Genomic DNA, 23751 nt, shown 5'->3' with positions numbered 1-23751 from the left:
TAGATTTTGGTCAACCATCTCTTCTTCTTCTTTGTCCTCCTCCTCTCCTTCAAAGTATGATGGTTCCGGCTCTGAGTCTATTGGTTGGTCTCCGAATCTGCCTCCACCTCCTCCACTACCTTCTCCTACTCCTCATGTACTGGAGTCTGATCCCAAGATCACAAGGGTGTCTCATTCCCCTTGTCGGAAGACTGGAGGTCCCTCTCCATCTTCAATAGCTTCTCCCAAACCTTCAAGTGTGGCAAGAACTGGCTCTTCCACTGATGATAATACAACAACCACTGTGGGAGTGGCTTTTGGCTTCCTTGATGCATACGGAAGACGTTGTATGACTAGGATCAGTCCGACTGCTTTCATGAACTGGTGGGTGATGCGACGGACAAAGCGAATGTGATGATATGGAAATTCATGTTCAGTCCTAGGAGGTGAGAAGTAATCAACTCTAGAGTCACGCGTAGGTGAGAGGGAGTACGAGTTATTTCCTTGACCAGATGGTTGAGGAGTGAGTGTGAGAGGATGTTCATCCATATACAACTAACTGCCCTCCTTCTAGCACCAAAAAAGTTGATGGTGTTGGACCCGCCAACATTCAGGGGATCACCCCAGTATGAAGTCCCAACTAGACCTCACACTGTTTGGTGTAGGATTCCCATCCGTATGATGGCCCGATTTCCATTATCTTAAATATTTCCTCAACTCTTTCTTTTCAGCATGGGAGAGTGGTCTACTTTGTCTTCGAGTAGTGAGGTTTGTGTGCCTCATGATTGCTAGTGTTACTTGTGTCAATGGTTCTTTCGTTGTAGAGGGAGAAGGTGGGAGTGAGTCCCAAGTCAGTTGGGAGGAATCCCCAACTCTGCTAGGAACACACAACATAATAGGACATGCACAACTTCCAGAAGAATAGTCCACACGAATGAAGTAGTGACAACACACAAGAGATGATAACACGTACAACACTCAGCGGATGAGTCCGCGCGAGTGAAATGGTTGTTATAGCAAGTTTATGTGAAAGGTTTGTCTGGTGTCTGGGGAGGTAACCAACATAGGCAGGACAATGTTAACAACATATACAACACATTTTCATTAATATATTTGTATTACAACAAGTGAATGAGTTCAAGTGTTAAACACAGGTTAAAGCAACATGCTGTTTGGTCAATTTAGTGATGTCTAAATTGCAACTTTTAATGTCAACCCGGGACTCGTAAGCTGATGAAGTGATGTGTACTGTATGTACTTAGGCAACTGTTTCTTAAGTTTTTGTCGTTTTTAACTTTTTAAGTTTGTTTTAAAATATATTTCGCCTATTGTGAGGTTGATGGAAATGAAATAAAGTGAGTGAAGTGTGTGTGATTGTGATGAGTTCTAAATGATTTCTTAAAACTTAAAAGTAATCTACAAGAAAGATTTGAACAACAACTGAAATGAAATCAACTCTTAAAGAAAAATGAAGGAATCAAATAAAGACCAATGGCATTGGCCCAGTACCTTTACTGCTGATGAAAATGAAATTGAAAATGACATCTACAATAACTCAATTAAAAAAACAAGAACAACTACTTTAACTCTTCAATTAAATCTTAAGCAATGTAAAATCTAGGTGACAAATCACACTACTTAATTTTCCCTTAACTTTTCTGCCTTCAGCTGGATTGATCATATAAGAAAGAGTTATGAGCAAGTTAGCAATGTGAGTCTTAAAACAAAATAAACCAAGCTGCACTAAGTGATATTCTGGTCCTCAATAAAGATATTGAATTATAGAGAAGAAACCATCAATAGGTAAACAACTTGATGTCTAAAAGCAGTAAGCAACTATGCAACTTAAAGAAATGATAACAAAGAAATAAAGGCTGCAAAACAAAGAAGGTCAGCAACATAGACAAGATGATCACAAGTGTCACTAGTTGTGAAAAAGAAAGAAAAGAAACTGTCCCGGGCACGCCTAAGCAATCTGCAAAACACACTGATCAGTCATGGAAAAGTGCAGAAATATAAATGAGCGGAATTCAAAGTTATATACAGCTATTGTACATGATCAAAACACAGAAATCAAAGGCATTCTATACAACTATTATACATAAAATGATAAAAAGAAATGCAGGAAATTAGAAGCACTGTACAGGCCTTAAGTAAACAGGGGCCCTCTGCCTACTCCAGCCAGCTCAAAAGATCAGTTACACGCTTAGAAACAGAAAGGTCTTCTCATATATTATGTAGCAAAATAGAAAGTAGAGTGGGGTTCAAAATTACATACCAGCAGCTAACTATCCAGCATTCAGAGATGCTTTATTTATAGCAGAGAAAGCAAACTAACTTAACGCAAACTAGGCTATTCTATCAGCTGTGTAAAAACACGTAATCTAGCAGCGTCCTCGGATTTAGGCTGTTAGTGTCGGTCTTGAAGCCCTCCATCAGCGATCAAAGCTCTTTTCATTTGCATAGGTAGGTGTTTCATCAATGTCAAGTTTTGCATCCCGTTAGGCATGCCATAACCCTGATGGAGGAGCTGGTCTATTTATACCCCTCTTGGCTTTGCTGGATCAGGTCATATTAGTTATTAAGCTCTTTCAAGCTTGTCTTGTTTTGTCTTGAGGTCAAAGTCCTAGGTCTAGGGTTTTGGTCATTTATCTCTGCACGGTCATGTCTTTGAAAGTCCATGAGTGCCCAGCAAGCCAGAAGGAGGATTGTAAACATGTTTCTTTGATATTTTCATCGTGTACAGTTCATTTTTAACCTTGGATTTAAAAACTCTGTTTTTAAAGCCAAGGTCATTTTAAATTTTTGTAAAAATAATGAAATTCCAAAAAGTATTCAAAAGGGCAGTAGTAACCCTGGTCCCCTTGCCAAAGTCCCTCAGATGATCTACCTGCAAAAAGAATCAAGTCAAAGCACTCAATGAGTCAAATTCAGGACAAAAGAAACCAAAAAATCAGTGTTATAAAGTGTCAAAAAGAAAACATTAGAAAGTGGGTTTGTGAATGAAATTTTTTCAAATCAAACTTATAAAACCCCAAATTCCCTCCTATCACTCTTATTGTGCATCCTAAACGCTTGCAAGAGAGATTGAGAGAGTGATTGGGAGCAAGGAGCGAAGAAGGAGCGATTTCGGGCAGTGGACTGGTGCGCGACCCGTCAGGCTAGGTCGACCCGTCAGAGGGTTGTTTGCAGTGTAAAAACATAACGGGCGCGACCCGTCAGAGGGGTGCGACCCGTTGGGCGTGGTGCGCGACCCGTCAAGCTGCCTCCCTTTAAACTTGTTTCCAATTTTCTCAAGTGCTCAACAAGGCATCAAATCGTTTGAGGTAGGTGTTCTAAACTTCAAATGGTTGCTGGTTATGATTGGTGGATGTCATGAAGCATGTTTAATGATCAAAATGAACAAGTGAAACCTCTTCATATGACTGCAATGTTGATGGGTAAAATTTGCTAGGGTTTGTGTTATTTCAAGGTGTTTGCCCTTTGTCATGGTTTCCCTCTGTTTCCCTTTCCAATCACACTTGTATATATGCTTATTTTCCTCCCATGATATTTTGTAAACCCTCCCTTCTCCCTAGTAACTAAAAGAGTAAACCCTACCCCTCTCCCAAAACATTCAAAACCCTAATTTCCCTCTACCATATGCATGTGTAAACAAAGGAAAATATCCATGTGTAAACAAAAGAAAATGTTGGTGAATATATCAGCAGTTTTGTGCAATGTTTCCCTATCTTCCCTATTATGCTGCATGTTTTCATATCCCGTTATGTTCACTTTTACACATGTTTTTCCCAAATGCAGTGATTCTTTGCAAATGATTTCCCAATTATCCCTGATTTTAAAAAATGAATATGTACTCCTATATGCATAATGGTTTGGAGCATTTTCTTTAAAAATTCCCTGTTACATTTATATATTCCCAATTCCTTGTAAAAGGCCCCTCCCCTAACATTTCCCTCATGTCTTTTTCCCCTTGAAACAGCATAAGATTCAACATTTTTTACAGGCAGAGACAGCAGTGCAGTTTGTCCACTTTGCTCCTAAACTATGTCAGAAACCGAAACTTATGAGCAAAGTGATGACCATTCATCATCAGCAGAGGTTGAGGTACAGAGGAGGCCTCGTAAGGGTGGTAAGGGTGGACATCATAAGCGAGAGGAGCCCACTTCTTTAGCAGAGTTACAGGCCTGTCCTTTGGCAGTCACTTGTTTTCAGTACATGTCTTGTTATGAGTTCTGTGAGAGGATTTCTCGGATTCAGCACCATAGAGAGTTGGCCTCCCTTTTTGTTTTACACCTCCATGATGGACATGTCACTCTTGCAGGGGTGAACTTTACATTGACACCAGAGGTGATCTCACAGGCTACAGGGATACCTAATGTGGGTGAGGTGTGGAACAAGCGCAAGTTGCTAGATACTGTTCACTTTGAGCCTTATGTCCGGCCACCATTCATGAGACATTTGGCGGGTGTTTTTCTATTCAGGTTCCTCCGGAGTGAGTATGCTCCTATCATGAGGCTTATTATGCACTATTTTACCTGTGAGGACAGATTTTCACAGGTGTACTCCTATCACATTCGCCTTTTGATGCATTTCACCCGAGTGAGGATGATGAACATCCCGATTTTCTTCTTTCAGAACATTCAGAGGATGGTGCCCATGTTGCAGAGGAAGACCCCGGCACAGCAGTACAGGAGCCTATGTCATTATGGTTTGATTCAGCTCATAGTCTTGCATCAGTTGACCCAACAGGGCATCTCATGGGAGGAGTTCATTTCCCGTGAGTTTTTCACAGCACCACCCCAGCCACATCCTGAGGTCATTCATGAGGAGGGTGGACCATCTCAGCAGCCTGATATTCCGGTCACTAGACATATTAGTTGCTCACCTTTGGTCACCTATCAGAAAGGCCCAAGGGCCTTATTTGCAGCAGCTAGGCGAGTACTATCTCCACATCAGGTGGAAGGGGTCTCGCCTTCATCTTCAGCTCAGCGAGTGTTATCTCCACATCAGGTGGAAGGGGCCTCGCTTTCTTCACCAGCACAGGTACTAGAGAGGGGCAAACAACCCATGATTCATGAGGGTCCATCAGGAGCTCCAGACACTGAGGTGATTGATCTTGAGGCCAGTTCTCCTAGCCAAGAGGCAAAGGAGATCATTCAACATCTCAGAGATGAAAATGATGTTTTGCAGAGGAGATTTGAGGGTGCCCAATGGACCATCACTTACCTGGAGCAGCGAAACAAACAGTTGGAGGAGGAGAAAGCACTTGATGAGCTATGGAGGATTCGTAGCGACCGAGTCTTGAACCGTAGAAGACCCGGTGACCCATTGCCTGCTGACCGAGAGTCTATGCTCATTCAGGAGAATGCCAGCTTAGAGAGGCTATTGGATAAAGCCAACCAAGAGAAGAAGCTGCTGAGAAACATGAAGAATCATTACTGGGTGAGAATGCATGTATGCAAGGCCAAAATGAAAATGTTTCAAAGGAGGTTGTCCGAGGCTCTTAGCTGGAGGAAGAAGACCAATCCACTCCGTATCTTGGCTGAGGCATAACTCAAAGATCATGGCACTCACTAGCTCAGCCATAGCACAAATCCCAAAAAATTTGGAGAATTTTGGGTAATTTTGGCATTTTTTGGTAATTTACAGGTTTTGGCTCCTCAACGGGTCTCACCCCGCACGCGACCCTTCATCAGGGCAACTCCTTTTGGCGAAAACTCAGCATTTCCTGATTTTTCATGCAAAGTTACATATGCCAATGGATGGACTTGAGTTTTTATGGGGTTTGGGCCTCCAGAAGGTCAAAATACATGCAAAATTTGACTTTCTGCCCCTTTTTTGAGTTGCAGAAAGCAGTCTTGGGAGAATTGATTTTTGACTGGGCAAATGAACTCCAAATTCCGAAATTATAGTTGGGTTGGAAAGTAGACTCAAAGACCTTTCCAACAAGCCCACTTTTGCTTAATTTGGCCACCTGAAAGTACTCCAAACAGACCCCCAAAGGGGCGCGACCCGTCAGGCAAAATTGTCCAGAAATGCACTGTACAGCCCAGAAAACACAGATTTGACTTATTTTGACTTTTTGAAGTTAATGATGGTCCTCTTTGATGTAATTGTGACACTTTTTAGACACTTTTACCCTTTTTTAACTCTTCTAGAAGATTCATTTATGAAAAGGGTAAAAATTAAATGTATGAATTGGTTTCCAAGTTTATAGAGGCAAGTTGTTTTGACTGCCTAATTTGTAGTGCTTAGTTTAGAAGTGGTTGAAACAGCTCCTAGGATAGTGAGCTCGACCCATGGAGGCAGGGTTAGATCATATATATTATGTACTTTCTTGCTCATTTTCAGGGTTGGACTCTTGAGGGAGAAGCTATCATTGTATTATTCACTTGTATCTCTGCAATTTTTGGCTAAGGAAGACCAGGGTTTTGCAGTCATCTTTGGGATTCTTGTGGACTCGCGTGTTGATGATGTGTTTCTTAATGTACTTGTAAGTGTGTTTATGTGATTCATCTCCTTTCCTTACTTCTGCATATTAAACAAATGAAGTGTTAAAGTAAGAATTCATGCCTGCGATGCTCTGCTTTTAAATTTGTTTAATTTCTATGTTTTCTGCTGTCTAAAGAGAATTCAAAGACATTGTTTGCTCTCTTTAGCTCCTCCTCTTTCACTCCTGATCATCCATCTCAACTAAAGGCATCAATACAGGCTCCTACCTCGCCCCAAAGAACCCCCTGCAGAAACTGTGTCAAATCCCCGCACCCTAAATTGCACTTTCCTCAATTTGCCACCAAAAACACTAAAAACTCCAAATCAACCTTTCGAATCAGTTTACTAGCCTAATATCAGTGTTACCTTATTGGTCATCTCATCCATTTGAAGATCTACCGAGATTGACCGAAGAGAGCCTTCTTCTACCCCGTAGGGCTAGCTACGAAGCTGAATGGTTTGATGTTGCCTTGAGGTTTGCCTTTCTCAGCCTGAGGTGAAATTTCAAGCGCTAACATAGGCAACGGTTGTGGTGGGCATTAAATCTTCTGTTGGATTCATGTTTCCCACCGTCTTCGTGGCTGAGGAAGAGGCCAGTTGTTCTTCACGTGCTCTAAAACAGAACACGCAGAGCCGTGCCACCGCCAATGACCTCTGTTGACCGTAGTTGCCTCCTCGTTGACCATGGGTTTTTATGACTGGTTTGGCTGAGCTGGAAGGACACACACCATGTCCTTGGTTCCACGAACTTGCCCATGTGGCTCTTCTTCCCGGAGGACACCTGGAACATACCGTTTAATAAAACAGCTGCGGAATCCGGGGTTGGCTGTGGAAACCGGGATCAGCTGTGGAGACCCTGTGTGAGCTGCGGAAACGCAGCACTTGAACCAAAATTCTAAACCAACAACACAGTCATTAGCATAATTAACAAACCATGTAAAAAGTCCTAAAATACAATGATTTGAGCAATTTGATGAAGGGAATGAGTGGCAAAAGAAGGAAATGAATAGGAAAAGGAGGCTGAGAGGATGTGTAAAGAAGTGCAGGTTTGAGGCTCAACATACCCCCATTGTGAAGGTGTTGCATGTCCTCATGCAACCAAAACTTTGTTATTGCTTTTCAATCCATGTGCTCAGATGCTTCTGCCAAGACATCTAGCCTTCTTTTCTTTCTTCTTGCTTCCAAAATTGTTCTTGGTTTCTTGATTAAACACCTGAATTTCAAATTGATCAAGACCCTGCTCAGTTTCTTACATTTTCTCTTCAATTTTCTGTTCTTCTTCTGTCAGAGTCCTAAGTGAAGCATGGTATTGTCATGGACAATTTTGTCCACCTTGCTTTGTTCTTTCAATGCTTCGTTTTCTTGTTTAATATGCCGGTTCAGGACTTCTAGCTCAAACACCTCTTGTTTTAAAGATTGGACCTGTTCATTAAGAGGCAATATAGTACTTGGACCTGCAACTGATTGCTCCAAGGTCTCCAAATAATTGTATACCTCCTGTTGGTCAGGGTCAATTTCAGGTGTTCTTCTTGGGCTATGTTCAAAATCAAACTCTGTTTGAGGTTCTGGCTGAAAGGGGCTCTCTTCCCGTGGAGGAGTGGACTCAAGGTCAAGTTGAGTTGGAACCTTTTCAGGTGTACCTTCTCCCAAATCAATGAAATGTGATTGTTTTTCTTTAGTCACACTCATTCTTTCTTTAAGTCTACTGCTTCTTCTCACTTGTGTACTAGTGCTTTTTGGCTGGGCACTCTGTTTTTCTTTCCGTTTCTTCTTTGAGAGGGTAGCAGCTTGAAGTTGCGAGAGTCTATCAGCCAAGTTTTGAGAGTGTTCTTCTACTGAAGGTTCAGGTGATGGATATGATTCTTGAACAATTGTTTTCCCTTTATCCTTTTTCTGTTTCTTAGTTTTATCTCTCTCTTCCTCTTTTTCTTGAGTAGTTTCCTGAGTTTCTACAATAGGAGGATCTTGGGCTGCAACATCTCTTTTCCTTCTCCTACTTGTTTTTGGGACTCTAGGAGAACTACTAGTGGAAGCTTCAGTTACCTCTTGAAAATGATTCCTGACTAAAAACTTTTCCCATGTATCATTGTTATTTTTCAATTGGTCCTCTATGAGAATTCTAATGAACCCGTGATTTAACAAATGAGGTTCAATATGGCCTATATTCTTTTGGACAGTGGAACTCATTTTCTTTAGGCTTCTTAACAGAAAGTAGGGTAAATTGATGGCACGGCCTTCCATGAAGTTCATCATAATTCTTGCATGGTACATAAACATAGTGCCAAAGCGGCCCTCACATGTAACAAAATTTTGAACAAGTAATAACAATACAGTCCATTCTTCCTTAATTACATGTACATGAATCCCTTTGGTGAATATTGAAGTGTCCATACCTGGGTTCTTAAGCATGTCTTTCCATCCCTGATCTTCCACTCCTCTGTTCTTAAACCATCGGTCTCCCACCTGAGGTAGACTGGTTGCTGTTGCTATGGAGTTCTCTGTAATTGTGAATTTCAGGTCCCCTACTTCCACAGTGTGTCCATTAAAGGATCGAGCAAATGCTTTCGTTACCTCCTTATCATATCCTTTGAATTTTTGAATAAACTTCAACCATTTTGCCTTCTTTAATGCTTCCTTCGTCTGTGGGTATCCTTCTAGATACTTTGAACCTTCAAGTTCAGCTCTAAGTAGTTTCCCCATCTTCGGCTCTCAACTTCGGCTGAAGCTTTGACTGTGTATGGATGCTCAAGGAGGATGCTCACGGGAAAAACAGATGGATTACGACTGTAAGTGGAATAGTCGCAATGTAATGCAAGGCAATACGGGTTTGAAACAGAACTGTGGAGTTTGAAACAGAGCTGCGGGGTTTGAAACAGAGCTGTGGAGTTTGCAGCGAAAATGAGAGTGGAAATGGTGTGAGTGCGAGGGAGTAGAAGACAAACACGAGAATGAGTTCAAATGCGTGCGGAAATGGGGTGATAAGAGGATGGAATAACGACCGAATCCCTTGGAGTCGGGTGGCTTACGCACACGTTTCAGCATTGGCTGCGGAGATCGTGGTGGAGAAGAGACGTAGTACGATAGGTCTCTTCTTCCTTGTACGGCTAATAAATGAAAGCGCAGTCTCAATTTGAGTTTGAACTAAGAGTGATTATGAGACCGTTAGGAGGGTATGAGGTGGATGAAGTGTTATCGTGGAGGAGAAGTGGGATGATCTTGCCGAATCATTGCATTTAGTGGCTCTGTCCACGATTTAATAATTATGCATAAAATGACATTTAAATGGTTGTTTGGAAAAGATTTTGATCATACCTTCATGGGTTTGCCATTTGTTGATTAAGGTTGCTGATCCATGATTGCTTTTTGATCCTGCAGGTGCCTCATATCCTTTTTGCCTTTGGTGATGATGATGATGTTAATCTTTTTGAAACAGAGTGCTGCTAGCTGTAGAGACAGAGTGGTGCTGGCTGCGGAAATCGTTTCTGGCTGCGGAAACTGGTGCGAGCTGCGGAAACGGTTTCCAGCTGCAGAAACTAAAACATCTCCCTTTTAACTGCACAAAGTTAGTTAGAAAAAGACTAACTGAATGGAAATAGTCCTGAAAGGGACTTTTATTAATGGAATGAAATGGAGTGAATGGAGTGAAGTGGAAAAATGAAATGGAATGAAGTGAAATGGAGATGAAAAATGATGAAGGTGAAGTGAAATGGAATGAAGATGAAGTGAGGATGGAGAGAGAGAGATTTTTTTTGGAAAATATAGAGTGTCAGGTGTCCCTAATTTTCACTCCATATTTTCTGTATAAGACTGCCAATCTGAGATTGGTTTTCAGGCTTATACACATATTATTATTATTATTATTATTATTTTTTTTTTTTTCAATTCAGAAAGAAACAAAGATTAGGCTGATGGAGGAGAAGAATTCTTCTCCACTAGCCTCATTGCAGAATTTCCTTGAAATACTTTGACAAAGTCCTCTTTTGAGAGTGGCTTATGATAAATTTTCAATCGGTGGCCATTCACAATGAGAGGAGTTTGAAACTCATCAATAGTCTTGATTCGAACTGCTCCATTACTAAAGACTTCATCAATCTCATATGGCCCAAGCCAATGAGTTTGAAATTTCCCTTTGAAGTCTTTAAACTTTGAATCAAACAGTAACGCCCAATCTCCCTTTTGAAACTTCTTCTCTTTGATAAATCGGTCATGCCACTTAGTTCTTTGGTGCTGAACTAGATCGGTCCTTAAAATTGCATCTTGTCTTATTTCATCTAGCTCATTCAGCTGCTCCATTCTGTGGTTTTGGGCTTTTGATAGACTCATCCCCAACTGAACTGCCATCTTGAAGGTCTTGATTTGAAACTCAATGGGGAGCAAGACTTCTTTCCCATAAACAAGTTCATAGGGAGAATGTCCTGTTGTGTTTCTCCATGTAGTTCTATAGGCCCATAAGGCTTCAGGAAGCGTTTCTGCCCAATCTCTTCTGTGGAGATGAACAGTCTTGGTGATGATGCTCTCAAGAACTTTGTTTGTAGATTCCACTTGCCCATTTGCTTGCGGATGGTATGGAGTAGATTTTCTATGCTTGATTTTGTATTCCTCCATCAGCTTCTCCATCAATTTAGATGTAAATTGACTTCCCTGATCTGTCACAATTTCTCTTGGGACACCAAAACGAGTAAAAATATCCTCAAAAAGAAATTGAACAATTGAATTTTCAGTGGCAGAAGGCAATGCCTTGGCTTCTACCCATTTAGTAACATAATCAGTGCAAACCAATATATACTTCTTTTGTTTAGATGGTGGATTAATAGGTCCAACAAAATCTAAAGCCCATTTTTCAAAGGGTTCGATGAGTACCTGTGGCTGTAGTGGCATTTCATTTGAAGGAGTTGGTCTCCCAACTCTTTGGCAGCTGTCACACCTTCTAACATATTGCTTTGCATCTTTGACGAGAGAAGGCCAATAATATCCTAAAGAAATGATTTTATAGGCCGTCCTCTTATCAACAAAGTGTCCACCACACGATTCATCATGACATGCCTTAAGGATGTCAGGCATTTCATCTTCCCGAACACATCTTCTGATCACACAATCTAGCCCTGTTTTGAACAATTCATTAGAAATCCAAGAATACTTTGAGCTCTCCTGAATGATTTTCCTTTTCTCATTAGGAAATAAGTGTGGAGGTAGCTTCCCTGTAACCAAATAGTTAGCAATATCTGCATACCAAAGAGTTTTAGTAGTTACTGCAAACAGATATTCATCTGGAAACTTATCCTCTACGGGAGAATCTTCGTTAGTATTTTGGATTCTAGACAAGAAATCAGCTACTGTATTTTGTTTTCCTGGTCTATCTAACACAGTAATATTGAATTCTTGTAGAAGTAAAAGCCATCTTGTAACTCTGCCATTAGTAACAGGTTTGTTCATGAGATATCTAATTGCAGAATGATCAGTATGGACAAAAGTTTCATAGCCTGTTATATAGTGTCTAAACTTGTTGATTGCATGAACAACGGCTAAGAACTCTTTTTCAGTCACAGTATAATTTAACTCAGTGGGAGTAAAATTTTTACTGGTGTAATAAATGGCATAAGGAACTAAATCCTTTTGACCCAACGCATCTCCTAGAGCTGTATCTGAAGCATCTGTAGAAATGTGGAAAGGGAGTTTCCAATTTGGCCCTCTCAAAATGGGTGCTTCAGATATTCTAGTTTTTAAAGTTTCAAATGCAGATTGACAGTTAGGATCCCACTTGAATTCACAGTCTTTGGTAAGTAATTTGAAGAGTGGAGATGCTATCTTGGTGAAGTTTTCAATAAATCTTCTATAATACCCAATAAACCCAAGAAAACTTCTAACATCTTTTTGACAATTTGGAATAGGTAACTTGGAGATGACTTCGACTTTTGATCTATCAACTTTGATTCCATCTCCTGAAATATGATGTCCTAAAACAATCCCTTCAGTAAACATCATAAAACATTTTTCATGACTTAATGAAAGATTTGTTTCTCTACATCTTACAAGGACTTTTTCCAAATTTTCTAGTGCCTCTTCAAATGAATTACCATAAACTGTAAAGTCATCCATATAGACCTCTACACAATCATGAATTAGATCAGAAAAGATTCCTAGTACTGCCCTTTGAAATGTTGCAGGTGCATTACATAATCCGAAAGGAAGTACTCGGTAAGCAAAAGCTCCCCATGGACAGGTAAATGTGGTCTTGTCCTGGTCTTCAGGTGCTACCTGAATTTGATTGTAACCACTAAAACCATCCAAAATGAGAAATACTTTTTACCTGGTAGAGTATCTAATACTTGATCAATAAAGGGTAAAGGAAAGTGATCCTTCAAGGTTTCTTTGTTCAATTCTCTGTAATCAATGCAAACCCTCCATTTACCATTCTTTTTAGGTACTATAACCAAAGGGGAAACCCACCGGCTATCTGAAATAGGGTAAATGAAGTTTACATTAAGTAACTTTTGGAGATCTTCTTTCACTATCTCCCTAAGGTTTGGATTCATCCTTCTTTAAGGTTGTCTGATTGGTCTACTATTTTCCTCAATGTAGATGTGATGAATGCAAGTCTTAGGATCAATACCTTTCATATCGGTATACTCCCAGGCAAATGCAGTAGAATGTCTTTGCAAGATTTTGGTTAGCTCTCCCTGTTGTGATTTTTCCAAGTTTCTGTTGATGTTTAGTGTTTTTCCTGGAAAGATCTCAATGGCAGAACTACCAAACTCTTCCATAGAGAAAAGAGACATTTGTCTAGATGATAGACACTCTATGTCATAATCCAACTGAAATTGTGTGGAGTCATATTCTGAAGATGGTTCAAAATTTTCTAATGTGTTCAGAATTTGACTATCTTCACTAATCTCAGAAATGGTAAAGACATGTTGTATAGTATCTTCATCATCAACCCACTCATTATCTCCTATTTCTGTGATTGCTTTTGCTGGAGGATACATATTGAAATTCTTTGTCGAATTACCATCAGAAATGTACATATCCCCAGACCTACAACTTATGAAAGCATCGGCTGTGGCTAGCCAAGGTCTTCCTAAAATAAGAGGATCTCCTCCTAGATTACTTTTGGGAGTTAAAATCATGAAATCCACTGGATATTCCCAAGAATCTAAGGAGACAGGAATGTCTTCTAATACACCATCTGGTTTAATAATTGATCGATCTGCAAGTTGCAATAAAGTAGGTGTAAAAAGAAGATTAGGAAGTTTTAGCTGTTCCATAGTCTGTCTACTCATAATGTTAATAGCAGCCCCTAAATCAATCAAAGTATTTGGTATTTCTACCCCATTGATATGTGTTTTGACAATTGGACTACCGGGATCTACATATTTCTGCATAGTAATCTTTCCCATCATGATGTCTGCAATTTTTCCTACCAGGTGGATCCTTCTGGTATCTCTTGGTTTCCTTCCTGGTCTTTTAAGGCTCAACTCCTTTATTGTTTTTGCTAGAACATGAATTTCCTTAATGGCTTGTAACAAGGGAATCTTGATACAAACATTCTTCAATTCATCTAGGAAATTATAGTCAGGCAACCAAATTTGTTTTTCCACTCCTTTGTCAATTTGTAATCTTTCAGGAAAAGGAGGTGTGGATAGAGATGTAGGTTGCTCAACTATGGGAGTTGTGGGGGTTAATTCTTTTTCTTTTCCTTTTTGAGTGTTTGGGTTTTGAAGAGATGCTTCAGAACCCTTATTGGCATCAAGAGATTCTTCCTCGAAAATGCTTTGCTCTTGAGCTTTTATAGAAGGTTTGTCTAAAACTCTACCTGATATGAGTTGTACTTCGTTGAGAGGAACAATCATATAGGTAGGAAAAGGTTGTCCTTCCATTATGTAAGAATTTTGAGGATTTTTATTGTTGGGGTTTGGCAATGGCTGAGAAGGAAGTTGATTTGACTTCTGTTGGAATGGAAGCAAGAGTTGAGAATTGGGTTTTTGTTGAGAAGGTTGTTGTTGTTGTGGAAATGGTAATGATAGTTTTGGATTTTGATTTGGAAGTTGTGGAGCTTGTTGGTTTTGGAAAGATGGAGGATATTGGTAGAACTGAGCAAATCTCCCATAAGGATTCTGCATACCTTGTACCCATGCTTGAAAAGGATTTTGAGGTTGGGGCCAAGGTTGTTGCCAAGGATTCCAATTTGGTGGAGGTTGAAAATTCATAGAGTTGTTAAACCCTTGATTTTTTTGCCCCTGCCAAGGTCTCCTTCCAACAAAACAGAGAGATTCAAGTGTACTTGGATCTTCTTGAAAAACAGCTTTGAGCCCAGGGATTGAAGGACAATCCTTGGTCTCATGATTCTCTGAGCAAATTACACATGTCTCTACAACTTTTGCTTCCAAGGGACATTCCCTTAGAGCATGTTTCTTCCTACACTTTGGGCAAAAGATGGCCAAAGCCTCAGCTTCTGCTTTCTGCTTATTGTGAATCTTAAGAGTGTCTAGTTGTCCACTAAGACTCCCTAAGATGTCAGTTTTGAATTCATCAAGCATACTACCATTCTTAGCCCTACTTACTGATCCAGTTACAGATTTGTTTGCTCTGAGGAGAGAAGGATCTCTAGGCCCTTTTTGAGTTTTAGATTTCCCCCTTGAGAGATGGACACATATTTCTGCTATATCATTGAGTGAAAGTTGAGATATATCTCCCTTCCCCATCATGTTCAAAATGTCTATCCATTCATCTCTAATGGCTTTTAAAAAAAGGGCTTTCAAGGTCTCCTCATCTAAGTTGTTCATTTTTGCTCTTTTCAGATTGTATTGAAATCTTTCAAGCAAATCCTCCAAATTTTCATCTTCCTTTTGTACCATTTTAAATACCTCATCCTTATGATTGGTGGGCATACAATAGTCCAGGTACCTATCCAAAAATGTTTGTTTCATATCATTCCAAGACCTAATGGATTGAGTGAGTAATCCCATGACCCACTTCAGAGCTGCTCCTTTCAATGTTGAAGGAAACAGTTTGAGTTTTTGAGAGTCTTCCAGATAATCATAAGTTTGACAAACGACTTCAAACTCAAATAGAAATGTTTCAGGGTCCTCATTCCTCATCCCAGGGAAATTTGGGAGGACAGATGGTGAGATGTTTTTCATGGTGGCTCGGGAGTCCTCATTGACTATAGGAAACCTGAATGAGTTATCTCCATCCCTATTTCCCCCAATGTTACCTCGACCTCCTCCATTGTTTCCTCCTCCTCCTCCTCTACCTCTACCCCTACCAAATCCAGGTGCTCCTTCTTCTGTCATGGTAGTTTCCCCGGAGACTTCAGAGTTTTCCGGTTCCTCTACTAAGGGTGAACGAGAAGGAATTTCTCCCTCTTCTTCAGATGATTCTACTTCTTCAATTACAATTTGTCCTCCTATGGAAGGAAGAAAAGGGTCTCTTTCAGATTCGATGGATGGTGTGGGAGAGTCAACTATTGCCTCTTGAATTCCAGGAATCCTAGGGCTAGGAGTGTGAGTTGGAGATGATGGAGGTGTCTCTTGTCTATTCCTTGAAGTAGATGGACTTGTAAAAATCGAACTCTTAGCTCTAGCTAAAAACCTTCCCCTAGAATCTCTTGCTCTATGCATGTCATTTTTTATTTTCCTTCAAGTCAGGGTAATAATTCTCTTTCTGATCTTCCAGGTCACTCTAGGTGCAAGAAGAGAGCATACTCAAGAAACTATTAAACCAATTAGTTTCTCTTTTTTGATCCTCCAGATCACTCTAGGTGCAAGAGGAGAGCATACTTTGAGAGGTTATTAATTTTCCTTCCTTGAATTTTTCTTGTTTTTTTTTGAAGAATTGGCTACCTAATTTTCACTTCGCCGGCAACGGCGCCAAAATGTTTGGTCAATTTAGTGATGTCTAAATTGCAACTTTTAAATGTCAACCCGGGGCTCGTACGCTGATGAAGTGATGTGTACCGTATGTACTTAGGCAACTGTTTCTTAAGTTTTTGTCGTTTTTAACTTTTTAAGTTTGTTTTCAAATATATTTCGCCTATTGTGAGGTTGATGGAAATGAAATAAAGTGAGTGAAGTGTGTGTGATTGTGATGAGTTCTAAATGATTTCTTAAAACTTAAAAGTAATCTACAAGAAAGCTTTGAACAACAACTGAAATGAAATCAACTCTTAAAGGAAAATGAAGGCATCAAATAAAGACCAATGGCATCGGCCCAGTACCTTTACTGCTGATGAAAATGAAATTGAAAATGACATCTACATTAACTCAATTAAAAAAACAAGAACAACTACTTTAACTCTTCAATTAAATCTTAAGCAATGTAAAATCTAGGTGACAAATCACACTACTTAATTTTCCCTTAACCTTTCTGCCTTCAGCTGGATTGATCATATAAGAAAGAGTTATGAGCAAGTTAGCAATGTGAGTCTTAAAACAAAATAAACCAAGCTGCACTAAGTGATATTCTGGTCCTCAATAAAGATATTGAATTATAGAGAAGAAACCATCAATAGGTAAACAACTTGATGTCTAAAAGCAGTAAGCAACTATGCAACTTAAAGAAATGATAACAAAGAAATAAAGGCTGCAAAACAAAGAAGGTCAGCAACATAGACAAGATGATCACAAGTGTCACTAGCTATGAAAAAGAAAGAAAAGAAACTGTCCCGGGCACACCTAAGCAATCTGCAAAACACACTGATCAGTCATGGAAAAGTGCAGAAATATAAATGAGCGGAATTCAAAGTTATATACAGCTATTGTACATGATCAAAACACAACAATCAAAGGCATTCTGTACAACTATTATACATAAAATGATAAAACGAAATGCAGGAAATTAGAAGCACTGTACAGGCATTAGGTAAACAGGGGCCCTCTGCCTACTCCAGCCAGCTCAAAAGATCAGTTACACGCTTAGAAACAGAACGGTCTTCTCATATATTATGTAGCAAAATAGGAAGTACAGTGGGGTTCAGAATTACATATCAGCAGCTAACTATCCAGCATTTAGAGACGCTTTATTTATAGCAGAGAAAGCAAACTAACTTAACGCAAACTAGGGTATTCTATCAGCTGTGTAAAAACAAGTAATCTGGCAGCGTCCTTGGATTTAGGCAACGGTCATGGTGGGCATTAAATCTTCTGTTGGATTCATGTTTCCCACCGTCTGCGTGGCTGAGGAAGAGGCCAGCTGTTCTTCACGTGCTCTAAAACAGAACACGTAGAGCCGTGCCACCGCCAATGACCTCTGTTGACCGTAGTTGCCTCCTCGTTGACCATGGGTTTTTATGACTGGTTTGGCTGAGCTGGAAGGACACACACCATGTCCTTGGTTCCACGAACTTGCCCATGTGGCTCTTCTTCCTGGAGGACACTTGGAACATACCGTTTAATAAAACAGCTGCGGAATCCGGGGTTGGCTGCGGAAACCGGGATCAGCTGCGGAAACCCTGTGTGAGCTGCGGAAACCCAGCACTTGAACCAAAATTCTAAACCAACAACACAGTCATCAGCATAATTAACAAACCATGTAAAAAGTACTAAAATACAATGATTTGAGCAATTTGATGAAGGGAATGAGTGGCAAAAGAAGGAAATGAATAGGAAAAGGAGGCTGAGAGGATGTGTAAAGAAGTGCAGGTTTGAGGCTCAACACATGCATTACAAGTGTTCAAGATCAGTCTTACAACAGTTACAATACATGTGTGAAAATGTGTTGGCCTTTGAGAAAGCTTCTAAATTAAGGGAAAGTTCCAAGACACATCGTCACATCATACATCACTAACCCCGTGGGCAGGGCGTTGGAGCCACTACTTACTCAAAGAAAATATTACAAACTCTCAAGGCTATGTGGGAGGAGCTGAGGTGAAAAAGTCCTTTGCATGTACAAATGAGGGGGTATTTATAGTCATGGGTGAACTTTACCCTTGTGGCTATTCGACTACCATCATGACTGTTTGAATTCCATGACTTTTCAACTTTATATGCTCTTCATATAACAAGTGGGTCTCTTGGACTTCCATGTTACATTACATTGATTGACAATATGGCCCACAGTAGAGATGTGGACAACATGACTTATGACACTACTCAACATGATAGTGCTGGCACATTCATGCTGCTTTTGGTGTGCATGTCGAACTGCAGTTTTGTTAGGTGATGGATGTCCTCATGGTGTGCCACAGCTTCATCTCCGCATGACAAAGTGTGTGGAGTCTTCGATGGTCGTTGGTTTGCTTGATGTTGCATTTAGATATTGCTTCTAGCTTGTATGTTGGTAAACTTGATGGGTTCGTCTATTGGTGAAGAGTGCATGTTCGCTCGTCCGCTTGTCCACGAACACATCTTTGCATGATCGTCCATTTGCGAGCACATCTCTTTGCATGCATCGTTTTTTTTCCATTGGCGAACATGTCCTTCTGCATGTACTCCCTTTCTTCATCCCATCCATCGTCATGCCATGTTTGTTTGTGCACATGTACCTGCACTCACTCATGACGAGACAACATCAAATCCATAAACCTCCTAGTCTACCATGATGCATGATCGTTTTAGATGCAGGTGACCAGGAGAGAAGACAAGGTTGTGAGATGGGATGGAGGATCTGGGCATTGCTGGTGGAAACTACATAGGAGTTACTGGGTGATGAAGATGGGCAATCTGGATCGACAGTGACTGTCTACGGGGTCTGGCTCAGCTAGAGGACAAAACTGTGCAGTTTTTGAGAGGAAAAATCTAGTCTGCGGGAAGGGTGGGTAGGCAAAATCTGCACAATTTCCGTAAGGAGCGGGTAGTGGGAGCTTGGCAGCCAAAACTATGAAATTCCTCGAGGGAATTGGCAACTAGATGCTGGGTCACTGGCAGAAAAAACTACATAATTCCTTAGGGGAATTGGCATTCACCTGTTAGGAGCTTGGCAGCAAAAATTGCGCAATTCCTCGAGGGAACTAGTAGTCAGCTGCTGGAGCTTAGCAACAAAAACTGTGCACTTCTTGGAGGGAACTGGAAGTCGGCTGTCAGGAGATGTTGGTGGGAAAAACTACGCTGATGCTGGGAGGTTGGTCTGCTGATCACCTTTGCACAGTTTTTGAGTTGAGCGGGCTGCTGGGCAGTAGAGGATTTGCTCATGAAAACTGCGCAGTTTTCTAGGCGACAAGCTAGTCAACTGATAGGAGGGCTAGCTTGAAAAACTGCGCAATTTTCGTAGGGAGACAGGGACGAGAATTGGGTGTCTGTCCAACCTCTCTATGTAAATTTCTCAGCTAGTGGAGTGGGCAAGGTATGCAGCCTCTGCCAAATTTTTGAGGGGAGTCAGTCCTGGGGTGATTGCTGGGTCAAACTCTCTGGTTGAGAAGCGCGAAGGTTGATTGGTCTGCTTGCAGGAAGCGCAACTTGAAATGGCTTGCTTAGTGCTTCTACGCTGTTCTAGGCAACAATCAATTGAGTCAATGGTGGGGTGAAGGTCTGGCTATCAGAGGGGAATCCATTCGTCCAAACTTCAGCAAAATGACTAAGTGTTTCTTGCATGACTTGATGACAAGACGACTAAAACCATCCAGACACACATGCTCAACATGACTTACCAACGATGTGAGCGAAAAGCGCGACACTTGTGATTGATCGTTGGATGACCGTGATGACGCTTGTGCGATAGTGGATATGACTTCGTGTGTGAGCATGACAGGTGCTTACACAAGGAACACAACATGAACACACGAAGCGAAGAGCTTGAGTATGACCAAAACATGGTTGCAAGCATGACATTGACATCAAAATGAAAGAGCTTGGGTGGAATGATCAAGCGAGGTGGGTGTGAAGACTCACACGAGCTCACAAAGTGAACCTGAATGCATGCAGTCATCAATTAAAACTCTCAAAGGAGGCTCTCAAATTGGATGTAGGCCAAAATTTGGGAGGGTGTTGTAGCCACTACAACATAACATAAACAACTAATTGCACTATGTGTTTGGGGTTTTGTTGCTCAAGCATATTGAGTTTATCCTATAACTTCTTCACATATTTGATAGCATCATCAAGAACTGAAGCCTTATTTGTTTGCCAAAAAAGAATCCATAGTTAACTACATGGTTTTGAGAGACAACAATGTGCATAATCCAAAGCCTTATGCATATCAATCAAGACAGTGTGGTACCAATGCAATTACAAGTTTCTACTTGTTCTTTTTCAGGAAAACAAAAATGATATGCACCGTGAAGTAGGGCATTAAATGTGGTATAAGACACTTTTAGAATAAAATGATCCCACCATGTATGTCCTAGTCTATACCCAACAACCAATATTTACGATGCTATTAACCCATTCATGCATGGAGGTTGTATATTCCCACTGTTGGATAGTACTTGCTTCAATCCAACATTGGGCATATACAACCCTCGTGCATCAATGGGTCAATATCATAGTAAATATTGGTTTCCGTATATAATTTATACAATATTTAATGCATTGTTATTGATTGCATATTTCTTACCCCTTTTAAGGCAAGAAAGTTCACATTGGGACATGGTCGTGCAAACAATATAATGGAAAATTATAGTCTATGCCTAATGAAGGGAAAATTCCAGTTCTATGAAGAGTGATAGGGTAAATATTAAGCACCATGTACTAAGTTAATGATTGGCTTACTGCCTTTTCATCCTGTCCATTGAATATAACTTTATTCTCATATAATGGACAAGATGCAGAGGCAGTGAGAAAATCATTGACTAGTGCATGGTGCTTAATATTTTCCTCTAGTCATGGTAGAATGGAAATTTCTAGTTTTGTGCAGAATGATAGTCATTGTAAATGGGCTCTTGAATTTCAAACACAAAAGTATTCAATGTGCATCGCAATAGGATTACCTTCTTTAACCTAGGGATAAGAGACGAAAGAGCTATGAATCTTTGGCTCAATCTCTCGCATATTTTTCTTTCAGCCATAATGTGATCCTGACTATGACCTGATGTCTTTACTGGCACCAGAGGATTCGTTATTGAAGTAGATATTTTTGCATCTAGGAATTTATTTCCCAAGAAAAAATTTTGTGTTGAAAACAATTCTCCTCTTGCAGAAAAATTAAATGCATCTAGACCATGGTTAATGACAGAATGAGAAATACAACTCTTTTGGCCATCATATCCCTTGGAAACCATGATCTCTCCCTCTATAGTGGGGGTTTTTGGTGCCATTGTTTCATATATGTCATCTTTCACTTATGGGAGACTTGTAATATAAATTTCAAGCTACTGGGGTAAGTAGTGTTGTTGCTAAACTTGAACGTTCTACACATAATTTTGCAAGTAGACAGAGGAGAATGGTGATTCAGATGAAGTTGAATCCCAATTATTTTCCTTTGGAATTTTCATAGGCCTCTCGTAGCCTATTAGAAATTCTAAGAACCTAACACCCAAATTATATTACAAGCATGTGATTGAGGGAATTTTATATTGTCCATGGGATTGAAAGAGTGAAAGGATCCACCTTGGTAAAAATTCTCATAGGGCTGATAGTCCATCGATACTATTAATTTCTCAGAGTTGGACTAGACAAAGTTCTATATTGCCTTAAAGTGCAAGATCTTCCATGCCCTATAAAAACAAGAAATTCTAGTCAACTTGATGTCAATGACTCTCTCCATCTTATGTGAAAGCTCAAATAAGATTATAGATGAATTTGAAGCATACCAAAAATGAAATCCATTGAGTTGATAACATCTACATCTTCACAGTATGAGATTTTGGATTTGTCAACGAAGTTATTTGAAGCATCTACAAAAAGCCATGGAGGAAATAGTGTCTTGGGAAGCCTCAGATACATTGTCAAGAACATTTCAAATACCAACGAAGAATGAACAAACAATGATAAAGCATAGACTATAGAATGCTACATAGGATAAAGTAATTAGCTCAAACTCCCCCATGGTAAGGCGATACTAACACATTGTAAAACTTTACAAAGGGAGAAACCAAAGGTTGTCATTTATTAAAATAACACATTCTTGACTCTTGAGATTCTAGAAAAGGACATAACAAATTAGGTGGAGAAACTTTCCCTACTCCAAGTTCAGAGGGTAATGTCAATGCTATATATTGTAACAAAATGAAATGGGGATTGTTGTCTTGAGAGAAAATTTAATGCAACCTTTCACACAGAGAGAGATGGAATGTCAAATTACAATGGTAATTATATATCCTCAACTATATAAATAGCTGGTAATTACATAGTCAAAGACAATCGATGAGTCTTTCTATCTGGATTTTGTCGATATAAAAGTAACCTAGAATTTCTACTGGATTACTAATGATGAAAAACACTAATTCTAGAATTTTTATTGGATTCCTTATGATGCAAAGCACCATTGTTGTCTCTTCATGTTGGTCATTTCATATATATTTTTTTCATTATCAACCAAGTTTCCCTATTAGATTATAGATATAGACACAAATCCCTTAACATTACATTGTCTTTGGCATTCAAACCAAAATATTTGGATTAGTTCTTTGTATAATGGTTATTCCAAATCTATCTTTTCATTATCAACCCAGAAGCCTTATTAGATATCTTCACATTGCATTTCCTTTAGCATTTAAAATTTAAACCAAGATTTAACATTTTATTTGGCATTAAAACCAAGAAATTTGGGAAAACCGACCATGTATCTTGTATTTATGATAGAATTAACTTTGGACTACCATGATAGAAACTTAAAAAAGCTGAAGTGAATCCTTCAACAAAACTTAGATTAATGAATGTAGAAATAATACAAAATTGAGCCTACATAGATCCAAAGAATGATACACTTTGGAATTCTTTTCCAAGCATTAGAAAAATAACAAAAATCCTCATTCTTTAAAAGCCAATAGCTAGAATGTGTAAACAACATGGTTGAAACCTTTATAAAAGAAATACTCCCACCTTAACTAGGGATATTTGCCTCTTTTGGGCTCTATCCTTCACTTCCTTGCCTCTGCAGCAGTTGCATATTAGTTATTTTACATTGGCATTTGGTCATGAAGATCATTTGAAATGATAGTGTCAAACAAAGATTCATCTGAAACATTCAGATGAAGAAAACCTGAACAAACAATATCCTATGTAGACATCGCACCATATTTCTCAAACCCAAATGAGGAATGAGGGGAACAATCAAACATTTCCCTTCCAAGCCTATGTGATGTCATACACCGAGACTAAAGTTAAAATACTAGAACTTCACAATGATGTTGTTCCATTCCTTGAATGGAAAATCACAAAGTTCCATATAGCCAACCTACAAAAAAAA

General features: G+C 39.7%; 1 pseudogene; it reads right to left on the bottom strand.

Moving 5' to 3' along the window:
* LOC149150167 (uncharacterized) overlaps positions 1 to 22237 on the bottom strand; it is a 32253-nt pseudogene extending 10016 nt beyond the window's left edge.
* Positions 22238 to 23751: the final 1514 nt, after the last annotated feature.

This window comes from Pinus tabuliformis, chromosome 9 (genome assembly GCF_031772625.1).
Source record: "Pinus tabuliformis cultivar Carrire ecotype Pingquan chromosome 9, CPIR1, whole genome shotgun sequence".
In the NCBI taxonomy this organism is placed as follows: domain Eukaryota; kingdom Viridiplantae; phylum Streptophyta; class Pinopsida; order Pinales; family Pinaceae; genus Pinus; species Pinus tabuliformis.
The sequence above is the reverse complement of the archived record's forward strand: the minus strand, read 5'-3'. Positions and strand labels throughout refer to the sequence as shown.